The sequence below is a fragment of the Squalius cephalus genome (assembly GCF_949319135.1).
Source record: "Squalius cephalus genome assembly, chromosome: 1".
Taxonomy (NCBI): domain Eukaryota; kingdom Metazoa; phylum Chordata; class Actinopteri; order Cypriniformes; family Leuciscidae; genus Squalius; species Squalius cephalus.
Genome location: NC_137122.1, coordinates 23,334,326 through 23,360,224, shown reverse-complemented (window position 1 = coordinate 23,360,224; position 25,899 = coordinate 23,334,326). Strand labels below are relative to the sequence as shown.

Genomic DNA, 25,899 nt, shown 5'->3' with positions numbered 1-25,899 from the left:
ATTTTTACATTAACATAAGTTTATCAGTTTTCACTTTCACAAGTCAAAGCAATTCATCATTACTCAAGATTTAACAGTTGAAATGACTATACGGCCTTAATTTAATGCAGCAAAAAATATTTTACAGTTTAGGCTACTAAGATACTTTATTTTCTTGGTTGCTTTTATAAACAGACAACCATTTATTTAACAGTGCCTTTTATAAAAGTGACTATAATATATTATATATAACTAAAAATTACCATTATGTAGAATATTTGTAATGTTTTTTTTAGTAATTTAATAATAATTTTTAGTAATTATGCAATTATTAAAATACAAATATATAGGCTAATAAGTGATAAAAACATCTAACATGGCCACTTCTAACGGATTTAAATTGTCTGCTACTTTTTGCCAGCCCTCTCTACTGGCTTTTGCAGACTTTGAGGTGTTCCCTGGCGTTTTGATTAAACATTAAAATTCCGAATAAACTTCGACTATTAGTTCTTGCTCTGCTGAGGAGAAAAACTGAGCCCGCTCTTTGGCCACGCTGAGCAGCCAATAGCAGCGTTGTTGATCAATGTTCCCACTATCGATACATATCCCCTTTTAAACCAGCGCATGAACGCGCAATTATCTCAGATAACTTAATCCAGCTATACTAATCATATCCGGCAAGTGTGTTGGAAGAACCTAATTAGCCAGATCATGATAAGCACGATGATATCATCTTGCATGTGTAATTTGATCTCAGATGTTTTAAGAAACGTACGAAGAACGGGCCCCTGGTTAGTCAGGTTTATTTTATTTATTTGTTTTACATGTTTTTCATTTGTATTAATCTAATTAAATAGTGCTTTACTCAAGAGTTTTTTGAAAAGCAATGAAACAGAAACATGAACAACATTTTCTTCATGGTTTAGCACTGAACCGGGAACTGTTAACATTTTACTTTGTTTGTAATGTGTCCATTTCATATGACACAAAATTACAGTTAATTTCATAATGAGTTTATTGGCCTGAAATTACAGAGTGACATTTCAGGGCCTCATTTTTATGTGTTAATACCTTTGTTTGCTTGTTCGTTTTGGGAACTGATGAAAGTTAAGAGTTCAACTGAGAGATGATGTGTCAGCGCACATTTACATATTCACACTTATATATTTGTCCGTATATATGAAACGAACATATATATTAACACTTATATATACAGTGCTATGCATAAGTTTAGACACCCATGCTAAAGTTGACTAAAAAGAGGAATAAAAAATCATCTTTAGACTACAGGACTGAGGTTGACCGTTTCTATGAATGGTGTAGTGAAAACTCACTAATTTTAAACATCCCAAAAACAAAAGAAATGGTGATCGACTTTAGGAAAAGGCCCCCTCCACTGCAACCTGTTACTATTCAAGAGACAGTTATTGAGATTGTAGAGGAGTACAAGTATTTGGGCACTATTATTGATCACAAACTCACCTGGTCAGCCAATACATTAGCAAGATACTCAAAAGCACAGCAGCGGCTCTTTTTCTTAAGAAAATTGCGCAGTTTTAATGCAGAGACTAGTACTCTGACATTGTTTTATTTAACTTTTATTCAGAGCGTGTTGTCTTTTGCCATCCAGTGTTGGGGGGGGGGGGGGGGGGTCTTTCTATTTCGAACAGGAACATGCTGGACAAGGTGACAAAAATGGGTAGAAAAATTACTGGATCAGACACTAAAAGCATTACAAATCTGACTGACCAGTATACCCTTAATTTGGCATTGAGAATATTGGAAGATCCATTGCACCCACTTTGTTCAGAATTTTCCCCCCTCCCCTCTGGACGTAGATTCAGAATGCCCCGAACAAAAACTAAACGATATATTACATCATTTTTGCCGAGGAGCATTCAATTACTAAATAGATCATCCATAGGCATATAGACATATTTGAAATGCGTATTATTGAATACTGAATACTTATTTATTTATTGATTCTTTTAAGCTGTTGAACTGATGATTTTATGCCTTTGCTGTATTATTGTTGTTGTTGTACATGTTTTGTTTTTTGTCTTATTGTTATATCATGTTTGCTGTGTTGATGTTTAATGTGGCTCCCATGAGTGCAAAACAAATTCCCCTCGGGGCAATAAAGGTTTCATTCTTTTGGAAATTGAACTTAAAGCTAGGGTAGGCAATCCTGTAGAGCTAGCCAGATTTGAAAGTGGCACCTCTTCTAAGCTCCGCCCCCTCCTGTCAGTGCTCTGTCCAAAGCCACGCCCCCCCACAAACATGAACGCGCATCCACATTTGGAGTCAGCTGCACTTCACAGGAAAGCCGAGTACTTCAGCAAATTATGGGCATCAACCAAACTACGTCATGTCTCATTCACCTGTAAGTAAACTATATTATTATTAAAATGAAAAAAAAAAACATGGCTATTGTTAGTAATGTTACTCGCAGTTTTCAGGCTAACGTTACACGTTTGGTGTTGTATGAACTCGGAAATGTAGCTACGTCTCTTTGGATAAAAGCGTCTGCTAAAGTAAATGTAAAAATTTAACGTTTTGTTTTGTTACTATCACTGGCAAACGTGAATTTTATGTTTTTATAAATCTTCGTTATTTTGGTTGTTAGAGCTTCCACGACGAGAGCATTGGATCTGATTGGGCTAATACAAGCTACAACAGTAACTACGTTGCCTAACATAACATATATCATGGAAATAACAAATCCCCCCGAAGCAAAACAAATAATTACCTGTCCAGCAGAAAGACCGCAACCTCGGCATCGCTTTTTAGGCCCTTCAGCTTCCTTAGTTGTCTCCAGCGTTCAAAGGATGAACCGATGTTGACCCGAGTTTGTCCTCTGGCTTTATCAAGCGGCAGTTTCGTTGCAGCCTTTACTGCCTCAGACTTTCTTTTTTTAGCCTTTTTGTCAGGGCGAGTAGTTACAAGCAAAGCTGGTATTGGTAATTTTGGCTGCATTTTATCTGCCATTGTGCCGCAAACTCCTGCTTAGTCGGTGTAGTGAGCTATATGTTTCCGGAAACGGTGACATGTGATGAGCGCACGTAGGGCAGCGCACGCAGTGGGGCGCGGGCACGAGACATGAAGGCATCTGATTGGTTCTTTACATTCGCACCGAATGGCAGTGATTGGTCAGAGTTTTTACTGTCCTGCAGCTGCTACAGAGGTCAGATTTTTTTAATTCCTTTTTCTGAACACATAATGTATTGACTACTATCAGAATGGAAGGACCATTTCACCCAGTATAAAAAAAAATGCTTCTGAACAGGATCGCCTACCCTAGCTTTAATGCCTTAATTTAAAAAATTTGGAAAAATCCAACCTTTAAGGACACCAATTTTCTTTGTGAATGAATAATGTATCGTAAATAAATAAATGTTCTTCCTTAAAATACAGGGTGCATAAGTCTGGACACCCCTATGTTAAATTCCCATAGAGACAGGGAGATTTTTATTTTTAAAGGCCAGTTACTTCATGGATCCAGGATACTATGCATCCTGATAAAGTTCCCTTGGCCTTTGGAATTAAAATAGCCCCACATCATCACATAGCCTTCACCATACCTAGAGATTGGCATGGTTTTATTTCAGTTAGCCTAATAGCTGGTTTGATTTGCATTGAGAGATGATCTTATGGAAAGTACTCCATGCCAATCTTTAGGTATGGTGAAGGCTATGTGATGATGTGGGGCTATTTTAATTCCAAAGGCCAAGGGAACTTTATCAGGATGCATAGTATCCTGGATCCATGAAGTAACTGGCCTTTAAAAATAAAAATCTGCCTGCCTCTATGGGAATTCATTCACAAAGAAAATTGGTGTCCTTAAAGGTTGGATTTTTCCTAATTTTTTTAATTAAGGCATTAAGTTCAATTTCCAAAAGATGATTTTGTATTCCTCTTTTTAGTCAACTTTAGCATGGGTGTCTAAACTTATGCATAGCACTGTATGTTCGTGTCATATGCAGTGGGGAGAACAAGCATTTGATACACTGACGATTTTGCAGGTTTTCCCACTTACAAAGCATGTAGAAGTCTGTAATTTTTATCATAGGTACTCTTCAACTGTGAGTGACGGAATCTAAAAATTCAGAAAATCACATTGTATGATTTTTAAATAATTAATTTGCATTTAATAAGTATTAATTGCATGACATAAGTATTTGATCACCTACCAACCAGTAAGAATTCCGGCTCTTACAGACCTGTTAGTTTTTCTTTAAGAAGCCCTCCTGTTCTCCACTCATTACCTGTATTAACTGCACCTGTTTGAACTCGTTACCTGTATAAAAGACACCTGTCCACACACTCAATCAAACAGACTCCAACCTCTCCACAATGGCCAAGACCAGAGAGCTGTGTAAGTACATCAGTGATAAAATTGTAGACCTGCACAAGGCTGGGATAGGCTACAGGACAATAGGCAAGCAGCTTGGTGAGAAGGCAACAATTGTTGGCACAATTATTAGAAAATGGAAGAAGTTCAAGATGACGGTCAATCTCCCTCGGTCTGGGGCACCATGCAAGAGCTCACCTCGTGGGGCATCGATGATCATGAGGAAGGTGAGGGATCAGCCCAGAACTACATGGCAGGACCTGGTTAATGACCTGAAGAGAGCTGGGACCACAGTCTCAAAGAAAACCATTAGTAACACACTACACCGTCATGGATTAAAATCATGCAGCGCACGCAAGGTCCCCCTGCTCAAGCCAGCGCATGTCCAGGCCCATCTGAAGTTTGCCAATGACCGTCTGGATGATCCAGAGGAGGAATGGGAGAAGGTCATTTGGTCTGATGAGACAAAAATAGAGCTTTTTGGTCTAAACTCCACTTGCCGTGTTTGGAGGAAGAAGAAGGATGAGTACAACCCCAAGAACACCATCCCAACTGTGAAGCATGGAGGTGGAAACATCATTCTTTGGGGATGCTTTTCTGCAAAGGGGACAGGACGACTGCACCATATTGAGGGGAGGATGGATGGGGCCATGTATCGCGAGATCTTGGCCAACGACCTTCTTCTCTCAGTAAGAGCATTGAAGATGGGTCGTGGCTGGGTCTTCCAGCATGACAACGACCCGAAACACACAGCCAGGGCAACTAAGGAGTGGCTCCGTAAGAAGCATCTCAAGGTCCTGGAGTGGCCTAGCCAGTCTCCAGACCTGAACCCAATAGAAAATCTTTGGAGGGAGCTGAAAGTCCATATTGCCCAGCGACAGCCCCGAAACCTGAAGGATCTGGAGAAGGTCTGTATGGAGGAGTGGGCCAAAATCCCTGCTGCAGTGTGTGCAAACCTGGTCAAGAACTACAGGAAACGTATGATCTCTGTAATTGCAAACAAAGATTTCTGTACCAAATATTAAGTTCTGCTTTTCTGATGTATCAAATACTTATGTCATGCAATAAAATGCAAAGTGATTTTCTGGATTTTTGTTTTAGATTCCGTCTCTCACAGTTGAAGAGTACCTATGATAAAAATTACATACTTCTTCATGCTTTGTAAGTGGGAAAACCTGCAAAATCGGCAGTGTATCAAATACTTGTTCTCTCCACTGTATACCATTAACATGTTATCATTAATATCCTTTTCTGGATGTTTTGAGCTTTATAATTTTGTTTACAAAAAGGTGTGTTCTTTTTCAGTTCAGTTCAGTTTGTTTATTTATAGAGCACATTTACACACGGCCACTGGCCGACCAAAGTGCTGTACATACAGTAAATAACATTAGTAAAAATAGATAAAAATAAATAAATAAAAATAAAACTACACAGTTTAGAATGGATCAATCATTGTAAGCTAAAAGCAGCAGTAAATAAGTACGTTTTGAGGCATGACTTGAACTCAGACAGAGAGGAAGTCGATCTAATATAGAGTGGGAGCTTATTCCACATTGTGGGGCCAGCCACTTCAAAAGCTCGGTCTCCCCTTGATTTTAACCGGGTTTTAGGTATCTGAAGAAGAAGTTTCGCTTCAGATCTAAGACTTCTAGTTGGAGAATAAAAATGGAGTAGGTCAGATAAATAAGAAGGTGCTAAATCATTTAAGGATTTATACACCAATATTAAAATTTTGAATTCAATTCTAAAGCTTATCGGTAGCCAATGGAGGGATCTCAGAAGGGGGGTGGCATGGTCGAATTTCCTCTTTCCCTTCAGGAATCTCGCCGCAACATTTTGAACACACTGTAAGCGGGCCGTTTGGGACTTTGATATACCAAAATAAAGCTGGTTACAATAATCTAGGCGCGAGGTAATAAGAGCATGGATCGCAGTCTCCACCGAACGTTTCGGGAGATAGGATTTGATTTTCGCTATAGAGCGAAGATAGAAAAAGCTCGATCTGATAACAGCACTAATTTGCCTATCAAATTTAAGGGAACTCTCTAAAATCACCCCTAAATTCCGTACCTGTGGAGCAAGAGATAAATCTAAAGATCCAAGGTCAAAATCATGTGTTTGCCTGGATTCGGAGGGGTTAAACATAATAACTTCTGTTTTGTCTGAGTTCAAGAATAGGAAATTGTTGGTACGCCAAGCTTTAACCTCATCAAGACATGCTGTCAAACTGTGAAGAGCACTCTTATTTTTCTTAGACAAAGGCATATAAATCTGCATGTCATCGGCATAGCAATGAAATGAGACATTGTGTTTCCTAAAAATTGAACCCAGAGGAAGAAGATATAGCGAAAATAAGACAGGAGCTAAAACAGAACCCTGAGGCACACCGCAAGATAAATTTCGGAATGAAGAGGAGAAACATCCCATTTTTACAGAAAACCGTCTATTAGTTAAAAAAGATTTGAACCAGCTTAAAACTTCGCCCCCTAGGCCAACGTAAGACTCCAGCCGAGAAATGAGAATCGTGTGATCTACAGTATCAAAAGCAGAAGACAAATCTAACATTACTAAATTGACGGAATCTCCCGAATCTGTACTCATATAAAAATCATTAAGAACCTTTGTAAGGGCAGTTTCTGTGCTATGTAGTGGTTTAAACCCTGATTGAAATTTTTCAAAGATATGGTTGTCATTTAAGAAAGTCTGGAGCTGTAAGAATACTATTCGTTCTAAAACCTTGGAAATAAACGGCACAATGGATATAGGACGAAAATTTGATAACAGAAAGGCATCGAGTGATGGTTTCTTTAGTACCGGTGTAATTGAGGCAATTTTCAGACTAGAAGGTATAGCCCCTTCAAGCAAGGATTTATTAAATAACGACACCAATCCAGGACCGACAGTGTCAAATAATTGTCTCAGGTATCGAGGAGGTAAGGTGTCATACGTACAAAAGGAAGGTTTGAGTTTAAACATAATTTCCTTTAACGAATGTAAAGAGACAGAATCGAAAGAGGTCCAAATAGTAGGTGAACTCATTGCAGTCGGTATTTCCTGATCGGAGACTTGAAATTCGTCTCTCAGGTTAGAAACTTTATGACCAAAGTAACTAGCAAAATCCTCACATAGTGCCAAAGACGGGCAGCGGAGAGAGTTTATTGGAGGATTTAGAACAGAATTAATGACAGAGAAAAGTGTTTTTGGAGTGCGGTGATGTTTCTCAATCAATTCAGTAAAATATGAAGCCTTAGCTTTCTTAACCGCATTCTGATACACCAATAGACAGTCTCTTAAGATCTCGTACGAGATCTGCAATTTGTCTTTTTTCCACTTCCTTTCTGCTTTCCTGCATGACTGTCTCAACGAGCGTATGCTATAATCAACCCATGGCTCAGAATTGGACTTAACTTTTGGCTTAAAAGACTTAAAAGGAGCAGTGAGACCTAAAGTATCTTCCCAGACCGTATTTAGGAGCAAAAAATGATGCTCCACATCAAGGTCAGGTAGTGGGGATTCTAAAGAGAGTAGCGGATTGACCTCATTATAAGATTTAATAAAGTCTACTTCAAAATTGGGCAAATAAGCACGCGCTTGTGTGGTATTTGAGACAGGTGCAATAGAAAGCAGAGGAAGAGACATTTTAAATAGAATAGGAAAATGATCAGAAATAGCAGAATCAACAACTTCAACTTCAGTTACAGGAAACCCATATGATAGAATTAGATCCAGCATGTGTCCATGAATATGTGTGGGATAACAAATCCACTGCTGAAGGTTAAAAGAGTCCATGATATTTAAAAACTCAGGGGTTAATCGCTTAGAAGGGCAACATATGTGCACGTTTAGATCACCTAAGATAAGAATGCGATCAAATTTAGTGACCAAGTCACCTACAAATTCTGAGAACTCCACTATGAAACTCCACTTTTTGAAGTTCAAATTATTTAACAAATGTGTGTATGAGGAATTGATTCTTGTCTTTCAGTCTCTTAAATCCAGTGTTTTGAGATGTGTAATAAAAATTATTTTCTTATTTTGATCTGAGAAGAATCGCAGAATAGATGTATGACTCTCATTTTTTATCTATTCCATTAGATATATTGATCCAAACTCTCAATAGCTTCTTGTTTTGAGTAGTTTCTCCATTCATCTGGTATCTTCCCCTTCCCCTTAAATGTTTTATTGTAGTATTTCTCCAGATGTTTCTGGAATACGCACACAAACCACTTCCAGTAGGGCAGTTCAGAGAGATTAGAGGGGATGCTCCAGTCTGCATAAACTCCTCCTGCTCTTCTATATTCTCGCCAGAGGACATTATCATCTGAGGCATTGGGATAAAAAGATCGACTGCTTGCCACCGCTGATGTGCAGATGCTAGTAGACAGGTTAGTCGTATTCTTGTAATGCATCCCATTTAGTCCAATAACACGATGGAAATGAACGTTGTGATCTCCATCGTGGTTTTCTATGGTGTTGGTGCAGGTGGCTTTACAGAATGGACACTGAACCCAACAGCACTGACTGAAGTGATCAATCAGAAGCTTATCTGGCCTGAACTTATAGTCCAGCTTTACTGGAAAAGTTTTTGTGTTAAATCTACTGATGATATCAGACATTATAGCAGAAAGTTTGTCTCTTATCACATCTTCTAGGAGGTTGAAATCATCAACATCGTCATCTTTCACTCCAGTGAGGTCTTTTTCAGAGAAGATCAGCACATCTGAGAGCTGCTGTGTGAAACTCTTCAACCACAAACCAACATCTCCTCTGTTAACTTGAACATGTTCAGTAGATTCATGTGCTGCTTTCATGATCTTTTGCTGTAGGAGTTCAATGTTCTCCTTTATCTTGGGTAAAACACTGACACTGAACCTATCAGTGATGTACCGACTGACTTCATCTCTGATGAAACTCTTGAAGTGATCTCTGGGATTATGAATGTAGTTCATGTATTTTTCAAAATCCTTCTCTTCTGCCAGAGTCTTCAGGATGTGTTTCTCCAGTTTTGATCTGTTTCCATTCAGTGATTCACAGTTTGATGTCATTTCACCAGCTAAATCTCTGGCAGTCTTCTTGAAGACACTCTGCTCAGTGGGCTCTTTAAGTTTCTGACAGATGATCTCTCCAAAAATGGCAGCCGATGTTGCTTCATGACAATATTTCTGGAAAATACTATAGTACTCTTCTCTTTTCTTCTCATCATATTTCACAGGACTATTGGCATCCCTGAACATTTTGTGTTGGTCAGTGATCATCTTGTTTGCTTTCTTACAGATGGAAATAACCAAATCCCTGAATAAATCATTCTTGAAATCATATTTCACTGGTCCTTCCTGATGTTCTGTTACTCTTTTCTTAATGTAATCTGTGAGGTGTTGAATACATCTGATGTTGTAGCCCATCTTTGAAATGTTAGATGACATGATCATTGAGTCTGTATGCCGAGCAACGTCTGTGACTAATGCTCTTATTTGGGCTTCATCCTCTCTTGATAGATTGCAACCAAATATCTTAGTTGATCTGTGGGTGTTTGTGACTGATCCTGTAAATCCACTGGATTTCTTTAGCTGTACATACTCTGAATAACTTGGTACAGAAAAAATATCTCTGTACTCACTTTTCTCCTTATGTTGGCCTACAGAAAAACTTCCATAGGTGTCACTGAGGATCTCTCTCACATCTCTCATTATGTCAATGTCTTTGATTGGAGGAGTGTCTGAGATGATCTTCTTCACACTCTGTTTCCAAAACAAATCAAACTCTTTCTTCACTGTTTCTTCATCATTTGCTTTATCTTTCAGTTTTAAGGCAAGATCTTTGCTCTTTTCATAGAGAGTGTTTTCTTGATGTGTCCTCTGAGCATCAATCTTTTTCTTCAGGTCTCGCTGCTGAAGAACCTCATTTAATTCCCTCTCTGTTTCTTTCACAATGTTTTCCTGAAGCTCCTTGATTTTGATTTCAAATGATGTTTTCCAATGAATCAGTATATCAGCATCAGTGTCCTTTTCAAAGAATTCAGACACTGATTTTTCCACTTCTTCTCTTGTCTTCTTCAGTTCTCTTTGAAGATCAGTTTCCTCAACCTTATGAACTGCTTCATTTTCTATTTGGTTGTAAACTGTGTTCTCAGTTTCCATCATGGCACTGCGAAGACTCCAGGTCCATTTGCTGTATTCGGTCTCCAGTTTTCTGTTAGCTGAAATCTCCAGAGATTTTCTGAAGTTGATTATGAATTGTTTATTCAGTAAAGCCTCCCAGAGATCTTTAATACGATCTTTTAAGTGTGTCAGCATCATTCCATGTGAATTTGATGCATACGTTTGAATAGATTCTTTTAGCTCTTGAATGTTCTCGCTGTAGTTTGGGTTTGGTGGTGCCATGGGTGGGCTTCCCTCCCAGAGCTGAGCAAAATACTTCACATCTTTCTGAACATCAAATCTAATGACATCGCTGAAACATTCTGCATCATAGTCTTCCTCTTTAGCAGCAAGTTTTGTCATCTCATCCAATTTCTCCTGTAGTCGTCTCCTTCCTTCCATGTTTATAAGTCCGCCTGTGACATCTGAAACGTTCTGATGCACAAACACACAGCTTGGATTCATTCTAACCATTTTCATCCTCAGAAAGACCCGAACAACAATCTGAAGAATGTCCTGCATCTCAGATGGGTTTTCTCCAAATATATTGATCAAGGTCAGATTACCAAGACCAACAACGAATGTGGCCAATTCATTGTCATGATGTCTTGTTGATCTTCCAGCCAGTTCTAGAGGACGAAGACCTTCAGTATCAACAACCAGAATATAGTCAAAGTTCAGCTCTGGTTTTATCTCATCTGACACTTTGACCAGCTGCATGAAAGCTCCTCTGGTGCACCTGCCAGCACTGACGGCAAACTGGAGTCCAAACATGACATTCAGCATGGTGGATTTCCCAGAGCTCTGAATCCCTAAAACTGACAGCACAAAGACTCTCTGGTCTCCCAGTTTCTGAATGAGTGCATCTATAACAGCAGAGATCCAGACCAGAGGAACATGAGCAGTATCTCCATCCATCAGCTCCAGTGGAAATCCAGAGATAATCATCTCTGCTGCAAGACTTGGGAGAGATGAGAAGTTAAACTGCAAGTCTTTCTTGTTCTTCTTCACAGATGAATATGATTCATAGATCTGACCGATCTCCCTCATGATGTGCTCCAGACCAAAGGCTGCAGCTTGAAGATCCTCAGATATTCTCTCAAGTTCTGTCTGTTCAGCTTTGAATTGTTCAGGTTTTTCATTGTTGTATTTAAGTTTTAAAACTGCTGACCACTTTTCATCATACTTATGATGAAGGGCAGAAATATCTGGTGAGATATATTCATCCAGGACAATTTCAAGCCATTTAAGGAAATAGATCTTACTCTCAGCATGCAAGTGCAGTTCTTTAATAAAGAACTGTATAAAAGTACTTATGTTAAATGCATACTGCTGCTCACGTAATCGCTTCAGGTTGGCTTGTTTTTGGCTGATGTCCATTTCTGTCTCATGTGCTCGAGGTCGATGTAGTTCTTTGTTCTTTTGACACCACTGATGCCACAGTTTCCCCTGACAGGGCAGAAATGATTTTTTGATTTCTGCCAGATCTTTATCCTCCAGTAAACTCATCATCTGCTGTGCTGCTTCTCTTCCTCTCCTGCAGTCATCGTCATCTTCCTCATCTACTCTGATGTCTGAGTGTTTGGACATATCTTCAAGTTTAAAAGTGGAAGATGATTCTGAGAGACAATCATTTATAGTTTGTCTGAGTTCCTCAGATACATCTGACAGATGTCTGTGCTTCAAACCAATTTTGAATTTACCTTAGTCCATCCCAGTTACAGTAGATTCATCTTCAGTGAAAAGACAAATGAGTGGCTTTCTGTTTGTGCACAGGTTTTGGATTATTGTTGAGCTTTCATCATTCCTGGGAAGTTGAGGTAGAAGAACAACATTGACGGAGGACATTTCAGTGAGGATCTCCAGCTGTTTCTCATGGTCTCCTGCATCACCGTGTAGATTACAGAACGCAACACAGTCAGTGAATTTATCTGTGTTTTTCCCAGAGGGACAGAACCAGGCGATCTCCACCACTCCGTCCATCAGGACTCTGGTTCTGCTGCTGCCTGGGCAGTTCCTGTGAAAGAACGTGTTGTGTTTCTCATTGATCAGACTGTTCATCAGATGAGACTTGGATGAAGACACAGAGCCAAACCTGAAGAAAGACACCATTGGAGTTTCTGCCTTGTAGACAAGATGGGTTTGACTGATGATTTCATTTTTGTTGTTTCTCATCTTCCAGCTCTTTGTAATTTGTTTAAATGTCCAGAGAGGAAACTCAATCTGTTGTGTGAATGGATCAGGAACAAGCAAAGGCAGAGCATATTGACACTGGGACAGTTTGGTCACCATCATCTGCTTCAGGAAACCATCAGCACAATGAAACACAGCCATCTGAACATCCATCGGGTGGATTTGCTCAGATTGACTTTCTCCTTCATTAGAGAAAGATATTTTTTTGAAAATACCACTGTTGCCTTCAGTTGATTCATTGTCTATTTGTTGTGTGTGAACCTGTTCATTGGCATATTTAACATTAGTGTATCTTACTCTGTAGTTCATCATCAGCAGTTTTTGTATGAAACTCAGAACCAGTTCCTCCTCAGCACAGGACTCATGGGTCTGTAATGAATGTGCAGTTAACTGAAGAACTTCTTCTCTTTTAAATGTATTTTTGTTCTTGTCAAGATGAAGTCTGTGAAATAGATGCTCTATCTTATCCTGTTGTATGTGTTTATCTGGGCTGACTTCTGCTGGTTTAATGTCTTTGTTTTCTCTCTGTTTAATAGAAGAAAAAAACAATTATACATATTTATCAGCATTTTCCAGTACTCTTTTAAACAAAACTGTAATTCCCATTCAGTCAATCACGTTAAATATTACAACGTGCCCGCATTGCAAATTATGCCCGCAAAGTGCTGCCACCTAGTGTGTCATTCTCCTAGGTTCAGCAGCGTCCTTTTTACCTCAGTGGCAAACAAAGACACCCCTGTCCTGTGTGCGGAAATTGCGGCACTCCTGGTGAAGGACACAAAAGAGCCTGTTTCTCCAGCCGAGATGAAGTATGGGTATTACAGCCCGTACTTCATCATACCCAAGAAAGGCGGTGGTTACGGCCAATCTTGGATCTATGTTTCTTGAATTGGGCACGTTCAAGATGCTAATGCAGAAGCGCATTCTCACTTGCGTTCGCCCCAGGATTGGTTTGCAGCGATCGACCTGAAGGAAGCGTATTTTCATGTCTAGATCTTACCTCGACACAGCTTGTTCCTACATTTTTCTTTTGAGTGTCGAGCATATCAGTACAAGATTCTCCTCTTTACCACAGTTGCGGAGGCTGCCCGTACCCTCCTCAGGGACGACTGCCTCATTCTAGTGTACTCTTGGGATCAGTTATGCGAACACAGGGACCTGGTGCCTGGTGCATTCAGCCCCTGGTCAGACCTTGTCTTTCTACTGGCCAAAGTGCATGTTGTTGTTACAACAGATGCCTTCAGAACAGGCTGGGGTGCTATGAGCAACAGGCGTACAGCTTCGGGCTCTTGGACTGGACCTCGCCTGCACTGGCATACCAATTGCCTGGAGTTGCTGGCAGTGCTGTTCACCCTGCAGCAGTATCAACCTATTGGTCCGCACAAACAACACTGTGACTGTTTTGTACATCAATAGCCAAGGCTGGGTATGCTCACATTGCATGTCACAACTCACCTGCCATCTCCTCCTCTGGAGTCAGTAAAGGCTCAAGTCGCTGTGCACCATTCACATCCCGGGGAGCTTAATCATGCGGTGCACTCTCATGACAGCTCATATTCCCGAGAGAATGGAGATTCCACCACAAGATGATCTGGAGTCAATTTGGGGATGCACAGGCAGACCTCTCTGCCTCCCAGGAGTCCTCCTACTGCTAATTGTTCTATTCCCTCACTGAGGGGACCTTCGGCACAGATGTGCTGGCACACAGCTGGCCCCAGGGCCTATGCAAGTATGCGTTTCTCCCAGTGAGCCTGCTCGCACAGACACTGTGCAAAGTCAGGGAGAATGAAGAGCATGTCTTGATGGTTATGCCTTACTGGCCACCTGGACCTGGTTTTCTGACCTGGAGCTCCTCACAACAATCCCTCCCTGGTGGATTCCCCTAAGAAAGGACCTGCTTTCTCAGGGATGGGGCACCATATGGCACCCTCGTCCAGACCTCTGGAACATCCACGTGTGGTCTCTGGACAGGACACGAGGTCTTAAGTGGCCTACTTTAAAGTTTTAGTTCCCTTTAAAGCTCAGGTACAAGTCAGTGCACAGACTTTTTCTTTTGCTGTGTGACTGTGTGAGAGCAGTTGCCAAATGGACACGCTACAACTTGCACCCATCTGTGTCTCCGACACTCGTAACACAGTTCAGTGGCTGGAGGGAGCATTCCTGTTACTGATGTAACCCTCATTCTCTGAAGGAGGAAACAGAGACGTTACGTCCCTCCTGCCAAATCCCTGAACTACCACTGAATGGCCTATGTCAGTACTGATGTAACATCTTCGTTCAAGGAATGAGGGTTACATTAGTAACCGAGACGTTTCATATGGGCTTTCTTACATTTTAGCTGTTCGCTGCTTGTATTAATCAGCTTGTTTGTTTGTTCCAGACATACTGTCAGTCTCGTCATTAGTGGTAGGAATTTTTCACTGACTATTTCTGTACCAGGAAACAAGTTTGAATCACTTGCTTTCCCAAAACAATGAACAGATGAGTGGTTACACTACAAATGTAATGTAATCATGTCCATTTCTGATGGCCTTCATGTGTAGCCTCAGTGATCTGATCACAAAACGTTTTAGACTCTGTTTACAATTGTTTCATGCTATCAACAAATTTTTTAAAAAAAAACACCATACAGCACCACTATCCATTGAATTGGCTCTATCACTCTCACTCTCACCTATAGCTGGTGTGTGGTGAGCGCACTGGCGCCGTTGTACTGTGGCTGCCATCGCATCATCCAAGTGGATGCTACACACTGGTGGTGGTTGAGGAGAGATCCTGACATGATTGTAAAGCGCTTTGAGTGTACAGTAGTACATATGAAAGCGTTATATAAATGCCTCATTCATTCATTCACTATTAATCTGGAACAAATAGTCATTATTCCTATTGAGGTGTTTAAGGTGTTAAAATGCTATCAATATACATTGAATCAGTTCTCTCCAGGTTTCTCTGAACACTCACCTGTAGTGAATCATCAGTTTCAGAGCAGATCTTCATCTCATCTTTCACTTGTTCATATTCCTCTTTCCTCTCCAATTTTCTTCTGTTTAGTTCATCTTCATGCTGTTCTTCAAGGAGTTTCATTTTTTCTTCAAAAGACTTTTGTTGGACTTCTCTCATGTTTCTTTCTTCTTTCAGTCTTTTCTCAAAATCTTGTAGTTGTTCTTGTTTCTCTCTTTCAATTCTCTCTTTCTCTCTGACTATTCCCTCTATTTCACTCATGAGTCTCTGATATCGGTCATCAGAAATCTGTTTTTCTCTCTCCAATCTCTTCTTTTCCTCCTCTTCTCTTTTTTTTCTTTCTTTCTCTTGTTTCAGTCTTTCATCTTCCATCATCATCCTCATTGCCTTTTTCTCGTCTTCTAATTTGTTCATCAGTTCTTCTTTTTCTCTGTTCATTTGCTCCACTTTCTCCATCAAGAGCTTCATGTTGTTATCATTAGCTTCATGTTTAGATTGAATATGTTCTCTCTCTGTTTCCATTCTCTCTCTCTCTTGTTTCAGTCTCTGATTAAATTCATCCCAAATTCTCTGTTCATTCAGTCTTCTTTTCTCATCCTCTTCTTCTCTTCTCTTCTCTTCTTCTTTTTGTTTCTGTCTCTCCCATTCCTCTCGTTCTCGCTTCAGCTTTTCACTGATCTCTCTCTCTTTCTCCTCTTTCTCTTTTATTTCAGTTTTGTATTGTTCTTCCCTCTCATTAAACTCTTCTTCTCTTCTCTTTCTCTCTTTATCATGACTCTGTCTTTCATTCACTATTCTGTTCTTCAGTTTGTCTATTTCTGCGTCATATTTGATTTGAAGTTTTTCTCTTTCTGCTTTTATTTTCTCCTTTTCTTGCTTCATTTGTTCAATTTCATGCTCAAATGCCTCTCGTTCTCTTCTCAGCTCATCTCGTATCTGTCTCTGATGTGCCTCTTGTTCTGTTATTTCTTTTTTGAGTTGCTCTTCTCTTCTCTTTCTTTCTTTGTCATGATTATGTCTTTCTTCCTCCATCATCATCTTAATTCTCTGTTTCTCTTCTTCTAGTTTGATCATCAGTTCTTCTTTTTCTCTGTTCATTTGTTCCACTATCTCCATTAGGAGCTTCATGTTTTCTTCTGCTTCATGTTTAGATTGAATATCTTCTTTCTTTCTTTTCATTCTCTCTTTCCCTTGTTTAAGTCTCGGATTAAATTCATCCCAAACTCTCTGTTCCTTCTCTTTTCTTTTCTCATCCTCTTCATCTATTCTCATCTTTTCCTCTCTATGTTTCTGTTTCTCCCATTCCTCTCGTTCTCTTCTCATCTCTATTTTATATTGTTTCTCTCTCTCACTAAATTCTTCTTCTCTTCTCTTTATCTCTCTGTCATGATTCTGTCTTTCTTCCTCCATCATAATCACCATTCTTTCTTTCTCTTCTTCGTGTTTGTTCAAGAGTTCATCTCTTTCTTTGTTTAGTTGTTCCACTTTCTCCATCAGGAACTTCATTGTTTGCTCTTGTTTTTCTCTTTCCATCTGTCTGAACATCTTACACGAGTAGAAACTCCCTCCGTTTGCTTTCACCATGGCATCTATCTTCTCCAGTAGATCAGACACCTGTGTTCGGTCTCCAATCTTATTATTATTGAACACATGGTATCTTTTTCCACACACTTCTATAAGATTCATCAAAGGAGATCCAGGTTTTCCCAAACACTGTTCAATGGTTTTGTTCTTCAGACCATCTCCCCTTGTGAAGAGCACCATGGTGTACATTAAAGAGTTTTCACCAAATGTCTCTTGGATGATCTTCACTGATTTTGCTTCTTCTGGAGTGAATCGTCCCAGTGGAATCAGTAAGAGAAACACATGTGGTCCAGGCAGGATCATGGAGATGCAGTTGGTGATTTCTCTCTGGATCTCCACATTGGTAAGTTCAGTATCAAATAGTCCTGGAGTGTCGATCACAGTAACGTGCCGGCCGTTGATTTCCGCTGTTTCTCTCTGAGTCTCACTTGTAACTGATTGAAAAGATTCTTCTGCTGTAAACGCATCCCTTCCTAAGATGGTGTTTCCTGTTGCACTCTTCCCAGCTCCAGTTTTCCCCAGCAGCACAATCCTCAGATCATCTCGACTCTCTTTTGAACCTGTAAAAGAAGAAATGCATTAGTCTTAAAGCCTAAAAAACAGTCTTTCAAAAGTTTGATTCTGTCATTTTTACATTGATCTTTCACATTTTCATAACCCTGTTTGTGAGAGGTCTGCTGGCTACTTGTTTAGTATATCATATCAGCATATCAGACATATTGTTAAGTGGTTTGTTTGGTATGTTGTACTGTAGGGCAGCACGATTTTGGGAAAAATATCTAACTACAATTTTTCTGGTTAAAATTGTGATTTGCGATTTAAAATGCGATTTTTAAAACAAATGAACATTTTTTTTTTTTTTTTTAAGAAACACCAATTTGGCCCAAAATGTTGTGCTTATACATTAAGAATAATAATATGAATTATTATTGCTAAATAAAAAAATAATAAAAGCGAACAAAATATGCAATACAACAAATATGTATTACTGTGAGGTGGGTGTTTAATATGGAGCAAATATGGCAAATATTTGAATTGCCATATTTAGAAATTTAGGCATGACATTTACTAAAATTATACATATATATTTTATAGATTTGTATTTTTAAACACTTGAGTGAGCGTTTATAACTTTACAGAAAAACTAACTTTATTTATTTATAAAAGTTGTCCACCTTATTTTGCAATACGGATGAAAGCTGTGAATGTGCAAGACGTACAATAGACAATAAAATAAAAATATGATAACAATTGATTTCAATATCAAACTGCATTAGTCTAGATGGAAATAGGGGTCCACGCGCACCCCCGGCTTTTTTATGCCACCTGATTGTTTTAAATCCTTAAAGTGTCTATTTTCAGAATCTGCCAGGTACCAATCTGAAATAATGTCCCAAAGGCTTAATTTTTAACCCTTTGCTGTACCCGACCGGAACCCGAAAAATCAAAAAATTATATAGAAAGTGGCATAACATTTTAAGTAAACAACATACAGAGACAAATTAACACATTTTCCCATACAATTCTGACCCCAGGAATTTAATGGAATGGTTATTTTTGACATTTGACAACATATTGACCCTATTTATGGACAAAAATAGCAAAAAATGGCCAAATACAGGTATGTGTAGAGGATCAACTATATTTTCGTTTTCTCAAGCGCATAGGGTGATTTTTTTTTCACAACCTGTTATTTCTTTATCATTCAAGTGTCTATTTTAAGATTAAATTGGGTACCAAGCTGAAATAATGTCCAAAATGCTTTATTTTTAACCCTTTGCACCAAACTCGAAAAATCTAATGTGATATAAAGTGCCATAACTTTTGATGTAAACAACTCACAGAGACAATTTTTCCATACAATTCTGACCCAGGGAAATTGTGAAATCTATGGTCAAAAACAGCAAAAAAAGCTCATTTGACAACGTTTTTATTATACTAATAGCAGCCTGAAATGGGGTTTATTTGAACCTTTTACTGCACTTATCCTGAACCTGAAGAAATTTAAAATAGCTTTACATTTGAAGTAAACAAAACAAAGCAAATTAACTTAAAAAAAAAAAAAAAAAAAAAACTACAGAAAAAATTCCAAAAAGGTCCAAAAAGTTGACTAACTGCCAGTTTGGGAATGTTGGGGCTTTGCAGTTGGAAGTTGGTGGCCGTTGGTTGGTACCTGCAGATCGCCATCTTCCACTGCTCTCTTTTGGAATGATTTCACTAAGTATTTGAAACTATAATTAAGATATACCTTTGTAGTCATAACTTAAAGTCATTTTTCAACAGTTTTTACTATAATCACAGGCTTTCGGAAAGCAAGAAGCATATCTACACAGTATCCGAGATATGAGACTCTGTGAAGCAGCCAGTTCACCATACCGCATGATGGATATTTGTGAACAGATTCCATTAACATTAGAGGACTTGCCTTTGGATACATTTGGCTATCACCAATACTGCTATAAAACCTTGCAGGGAAAATAGATCGTTTACAAGTGTCAAAGGCTTCTACATCTGGTGAATCATCATCATTGAAAAAGGACTCTCCACACCATGTCAAATCTCTGTCAATTCAATCTGAAGGAGCTCCAAGGAGGTGTTCCTTCTTGTTTCCCAATCAGTACATTTTCTGTGACAAAGCAAAATCCAAGTTCAAGCGCAAGACTGAAGAGCTTACAAAGTTTCAAAGTTGGAAACATAAGGAACCAGCCTGGAAAGTTATTGAACCTAGGGCACAGGAATTAAAGAAAGAGGCTCTTTATCACAAGGTGCAGGACAAGGACCTTTTGCAATGGAAGATAAGTATCATCCATCATGCAGAAACAACTTCAACACAGAGTACCAAACCCATGAGCATAACAGCACATAACAAGTCGTATTGTGTGGCAAAGGATTACATTCTTTGGAATGTGATTGAATGCAAAGAGGTTGTCCTGCTAAGACCCATGTTCAACTTGTACATGAAGACATTGGAAAATCAAGGTTCCCTTTCGAGAACGGTCACTTCGTATTGCGTAGCTAATACACAGTGGCAAACTCCTTTCCTCGAGAATATTAAAGCTAATAATTTAAAACGCAGTAGCTGCACAGCGAACACAGCAGAGCGTCTAGTTTGCCCATTGGCACTCAGTTCTAAAAGGGTCAAATTAAGCGAACGTTGTTTCAAATGCCTTGCCCCTCGTGCACCTCGTGCAAGGCACTCATACACGAGGAAGATGGGCACTCGGAGTGTGCCACGTGCCTGGGACCCACCCACACTGAAGCTGCACTCTCTTCCGTGGGCTGCTCTCACATCTCAACGCTGCGGACATGGCTAGCTCTCTTTCGAGACGGCGACACCGCTACTCCTGCACTTCCCTTTCCGGCACTACTTCAGCCATGAAAGAAGTGCCGCAGCCAACGACAGCCCGGGCACATGGAATTAAGGGAGCCCACGCCGGCTACATCCCCGTGTGCCTCACTTTCTCCATCTCAGTCTACTTTGCCGGTCCTGTTCACACAGGCAGACCAACGCCCCTCTCCCTTCAAGCGGCAGGTCTCGTCTCCTTCGACGGATTGCACAAAGAACACGACGACAGCCTCTCCATTGCTGCCTCTGAGGAAGAGTGGATGGGCTAGGTTGACCCCGCCCTCTCACAGTCTGGTGCTAGCGCTGCTGCTACCGGAACTAATTCGGATGCTGAGATGCTGCGTATCTAGCCTGGGAAAACCCAGACAACTTCTGGCAAATTTAGATTTGCTTTGCAAGTAGTCTGGCAAAGAACTCATTCAAGCCCATTTCTAATCCGTCTATCCAATTGCGCCCAGAGGCATTTGAGCGACGTCCGTTGGTGAAGCGCACATTATTATATTCAAATTGCAAACACATGAGGACAGTCTCCATGAAAGACCCACTGGCAGATGAACGTGCTACTACATTTCTCTCCGAATTAAATTAGATTTAATAGAGGATTTTAACTGTGACAAGATGATTGACAGGGCAGTTTACGTGACAGGATGCATGCAACAGATCCACCCGATAAAGATGACGAAGCAGTATGTCCCAAAGCTTGCCTACTTTTTTGCTACACATTCAAAAGTAAATACCTTTTCTTCACAAAAAAAGTACATACTTTTATGGCGTAGTGTAACTTGGGTGAATTGGGACGCAGCATATGGCTTTACACGATGACGATCGCTCTGATTGGTTTTAGGTCTATCCAATTGTGCCCAGAGGCATTTGAGCGATGTCCGTTGGTGACGCCCCTTTGGAAATGAGTTATTAATTAAGCTTTGCCAGACCATAACTCAGTTACTACTGAGAATGGTCTGGTTTTAACCAGGCTACTGCATATCCTCACTGTGGCCGTTTCAGACCTCAGTCTCAAATGGGCCTCGTCTGAGGAGCCACCTAGAAGCCGGCTGGATGGATGGTTTCTGCCTGGGTGCCAGCGCCTTTTTTCCCTGAGGTCCACGACGAACTCACAAAATCATGGCGTGCGGCGTACTCAGCATGCACGAGCGCTTCTACTTCTGCCACGCTCTCCTCTGTTGACGGCGCACCGGAAAAAGGTTATGAGAAGCTGCCACCGCTCGAAGAAGCAGTTGCCGCCCATCTATGCCTGCCCACTGCTGTTGGCTGGAGATCCAGAGCGCTTCACCCTTCTAAGCCCTGCCGAAAAACTTCAGCCCTTGCTGGACGCGCCTTTTCTGCTTCCGGTCAGGCTGCATCAGCTCTACACACCATGGCGGTGTTACAGGTATTTCAGGCCAAGCTTCTCCAGGCAATGGACGAGTCTGGCCCGAACCCTGAGGCATTCCATGACCTGCGCAGCGCCACAGACCTAGCACTGCGAGCTACAAAGGCTATCGCCCAAGCGATCGGCAGAGGTATGGCTAACCTCGTCATGCTCGAGCGCCATCTGTGGCTGAACCTCATGGACATCAAGGAGGCGGATAAAACGGCTTTCCTCAATTCACCTATCTCCAGCACTGGTCTCTTTGGCCCGGCTGTGAAAGGGTTTTCTGAGAGATTCACCTAGGCACAGAAATCTTCTCAAGCTATGAAGCACTTCCTGCCTAAGCGCTTCAGCTCTGCCTCAAGCCGCCACAAGAACACACCGCCTCCTCAGCCAGTGAAACCAGTGCCTCGGGTCTCTCAGCCCCGCCCTGTGGCTGATAGCCGTCATCGCTCAAGACCAGCTAAGCGCAACCCGCTGCCCCGGCTCCAAGGCCCGCGACCTCGTGTTGTGTTGGACCCCGAGCCGCCGAAGCCCTCCTAGCCACAGGAGGGAAGAGAGAGGGTCTGAGTCTCGCTCTAGCCAGATCGCCCTCGAAAAGAGCTCATTTAAATCTCACAGCTCCCTGTTCAGTTCAGGCGGCTGGAGATTTTTATATTGTAGTCAATGGACCCGTTGCATGGCATGCGCCTATACAAACAAACACTGTTATCACAGCGACCCAAATAAAGCACAAAAAGAGTATGTTTCATGGGTAATCGGTCCCCCTTCACTAGGCGGCCCCACCTGTTGTCACTCTATCTCTGTGTCGGGCCTGTCATAGCCCAGAAGAGAAAATGTGCACAAAACACAACACAAGGGTATTAGGTCCCCCTATGCTAGGCAGCCCAGCCCCAATGTATATTCAAACCCTAGCCACAAGGGCCCAGGTCTGGCAAGCCATCCCTGGAGTGTCGAAATGGGTTTTGTATATTATAAAGCGAGGTTACTCGTTCCAATTTGCTCGCAGACCCCCACGGTTTCAGGCAGTCGTCAAGACCTCGGTGAGAAGCGGCGTGGCTCATGTGCTTCTCACCTAAGTGCAAAATCTGCTAGAAAAAAGGGCGTTAGAATTAGATCCCCCCGCGCTGAGCCGGTCAGGCTTTTACAGACGTTACTTCCTTGTACCAAAAAAGGACGGTGGCACTCGCCCCATTCTAGATCTGAGACATCTGAACAAAGGTTCGCCCGGGGGATTGTTTTTTTTACGGTGGATCTGAAAGACGCTTACTTTCACATTCAGATAACGCCCCATCACAGACCATTTTTGAGATTCACCTTCGAGGGGCAAGCTTATCAATACACGGTCATACCGTTCGGTCTGTTTCTAGCAGCCCGTACTTTCACAATGTGCATGGACGCAGCACTTTCTCCCCTGAGGCAACGAAGTGCGCGTGCTGAACTATCTCGACGATTGGCTCATTATGTGTCAGTCAAAGACCGAATTATTGACACACAGATCCATGCTCCTCAGCTATTTGGAATGGCTGGGGCTCAGGGTAATTTTTTCCAAGAGCAAGCTATTACCCAGCCAGAACGTAATCTTTCAGGGCACAGTTATCGAGTCCTTTTTCAATGATGATGATTCACCAGATGTAGAAGCCTTTGACACTTGTAAATGATCTATTTTCCCTGCAAGGTTTTATAGCAGTATTGGTGATAGCCAAATGTATCCAAAGGCAAGTCCTCTAATGTTAATGAAATCTGTTCACAAATATCCATCATGCGGTATGGTGATCTGGCTGCTTCACAGAGTCTCATATCTCGGATACTGTGTAGATATGCTTCTTGCTTTCCGAAAGCCTGTGATTATAGTAAAAACTGTTGAAAAATTACTTTAAGTTATGACTACAAAGGTATATCTTAATTATAGTTTCAAATACTTAGTGAAATCGTTCCAAAAGAGAGAGCAGTGGAAGATGGCGATCTGCAGGTACCAACCAACGGCCACCAACTGCCAACTGCAAAGCCCCAACATTCCCAAACTGGCAGTTAAGTTAATTTGCTTTGTTTTGTTTACTTCAAATGTAAAGCTATTTTACATTTCTTCAGGTTCAGGATAAATGCAGTAAAAGGTTCAAATAAACCCCATTTCAGGCTGCTATTAGTATAATAAAATCGTTGTCAAATGAGCTTTTTTTGCTGTTTTTGACCATAGATGGTCAAGATATTGTAAAACATAACAAATAACATTTTCCCTGGGTCAGAATTGTATGGAAAAAGGTGTCCATTTGTCTCTGTGAGTTGTTTACATCAAAAGTTATGGCACTTTATATCACATTAGATTTTTCGGGTTTGGTGCAAAGGGTTAAAAATTAAGCCTTTGGGACATTATTTCAGCTTGGTACCTAGCAGATTCTGAAAATAGACACTTTAAGGATTAGAAAAAAATCAGGTGGCATAAAAAAAGCCGGGGGGTGCGCGTAGACCCCTATTTCCATCTAGACTACATATACAGTTTTTTACTGCTAAAATAACTGTAAGTGGAAGACACTGGAAACATCTCTCAAATTGAAAATGCGTCCACTCTTATGATCTTATGAAGGTGGATACAGTTTACAAAATTACAGAAAAACTTTTAGCCTCAACACTCCAGAGAATTATAGTATATAGTTATCTGTAATGGCCAAAATGATCAGTTATCAATTAACAATTCTAATTTTCTGTGGAACGTAGGAGCTTGATCTTGTTTTGTAGGTTGAATTTTATAATATTGGAGTTCAGAATTTCACCTCTACTGTATAAAACTGTTAACATACAAAAAAACACAAAATGGTTAATATTTTTTAAAATGTTAGAATTCAAAACTTTTAGTAATTTTTCTAGACCCAAACTGATTATCAGGTCATTACCTTGTGGAAGAAAATGTGTCTCTAGTGAATGAATTTTCTTCTTTATTTCTTCAAATTTCAGCATTTTTTTAATCTGTGCCTCCAAAAATGTCTCTGTGGAGAAAAACCCGCCTATGTTTTCTTCCACCATATGCTCAACATTCTCCATCAATGTGGACACTTGTGTGGTGGGACCAAAGAAATTATGTCGTCCTCCAAAACTCTCAATGACAGACTTTGTTTCTTCATTTAGTTCTGCAGTCGTTTGCTCCGAATTCTGCATTATAAGCACCATGATGTGTTTCTTGATTCTTGAGCTGAAAATCTTATGGATCTCCTCCATTTCTGCTTTGTCTTCATCTGTAAGTGGAGCGTCAGGAATAATGAATAGGAAAACATGAACTCCAGGATCACAGAGAGACACACAGCGGAGAGTCTGACGCATCACTTCCTCCTCTGAAAGCCGAGTGTTGAACAGAGCTGGAAGCTCCACCAGACTGATCAGATGTCAATGAAGCTCCACGTCTGATCTTCTGTCTGTCTGCTGCAGGATCAGCTCTGATATGGAGGATTTTAATGTGCCGTCGCTCCCACACACAACCAGATTCATCTTCATGCCCTCTGAAACAGATAGTAGAATATTAAAATGAAACAAAACGTATACTATAGTTACGTTTCTACTACAAATGATCAAACATTATCACACTTACCTCTTTCTGTGGCTTGTTGCTTCATTGTGAAAAACTGTGAAGCTTCATGTTCGGCACAAATCAGGTGACGTCCATCATTCATTTGTACAATGCTTTCAAACGTCTGCAGAAGATCATCAGGAGAGCTGCTTTTCTGAAGACTGAAGTGTCTATTGAAGCATTTCTGAACGATTTTCTGTAGGATGTCATTGTTTTCAGTTGGCTCTTGTGTCGTGAGCACCATGGTGTGTTGAAAAACCTGCTCAGAGAAAGAGTCCAGCACCTTCTCCACACACTCTTGATCTTCTGTTGAACACTGCTCACGTTTGAGGAGCAGAACGATCACATGAGGTCCTGGATCAGACAGATACACACACTCTCTCACTGTTTGTGTGATTTGATGGAGTGACAGATGTGTCT

At 40.6% G+C, this 25,899-nt stretch overlaps 1 pseudogene across 1 annotated transcript; it reads right to left on the bottom strand.

The window, feature by feature from the left end:
* Window positions 1-5,639: 5,639 nt before the first annotated feature.
* Window positions 5,640-25,184, bottom strand: LOC307165257 (interferon-induced very large GTPase 1-like; annotated as a pseudogene). Its single transcript has 3 exons — window positions 24,812-25,184; window positions 15,622-17,765; window positions 5,640-13,185 (listed from the first exon to the last, which is right to left on the bottom strand). The product of its transcript is annotated as an interferon-induced very large GTPase 1-like (transcript).
* Between the last annotated feature and the right edge of the window lie 715 nt (window positions 25,185-25,899).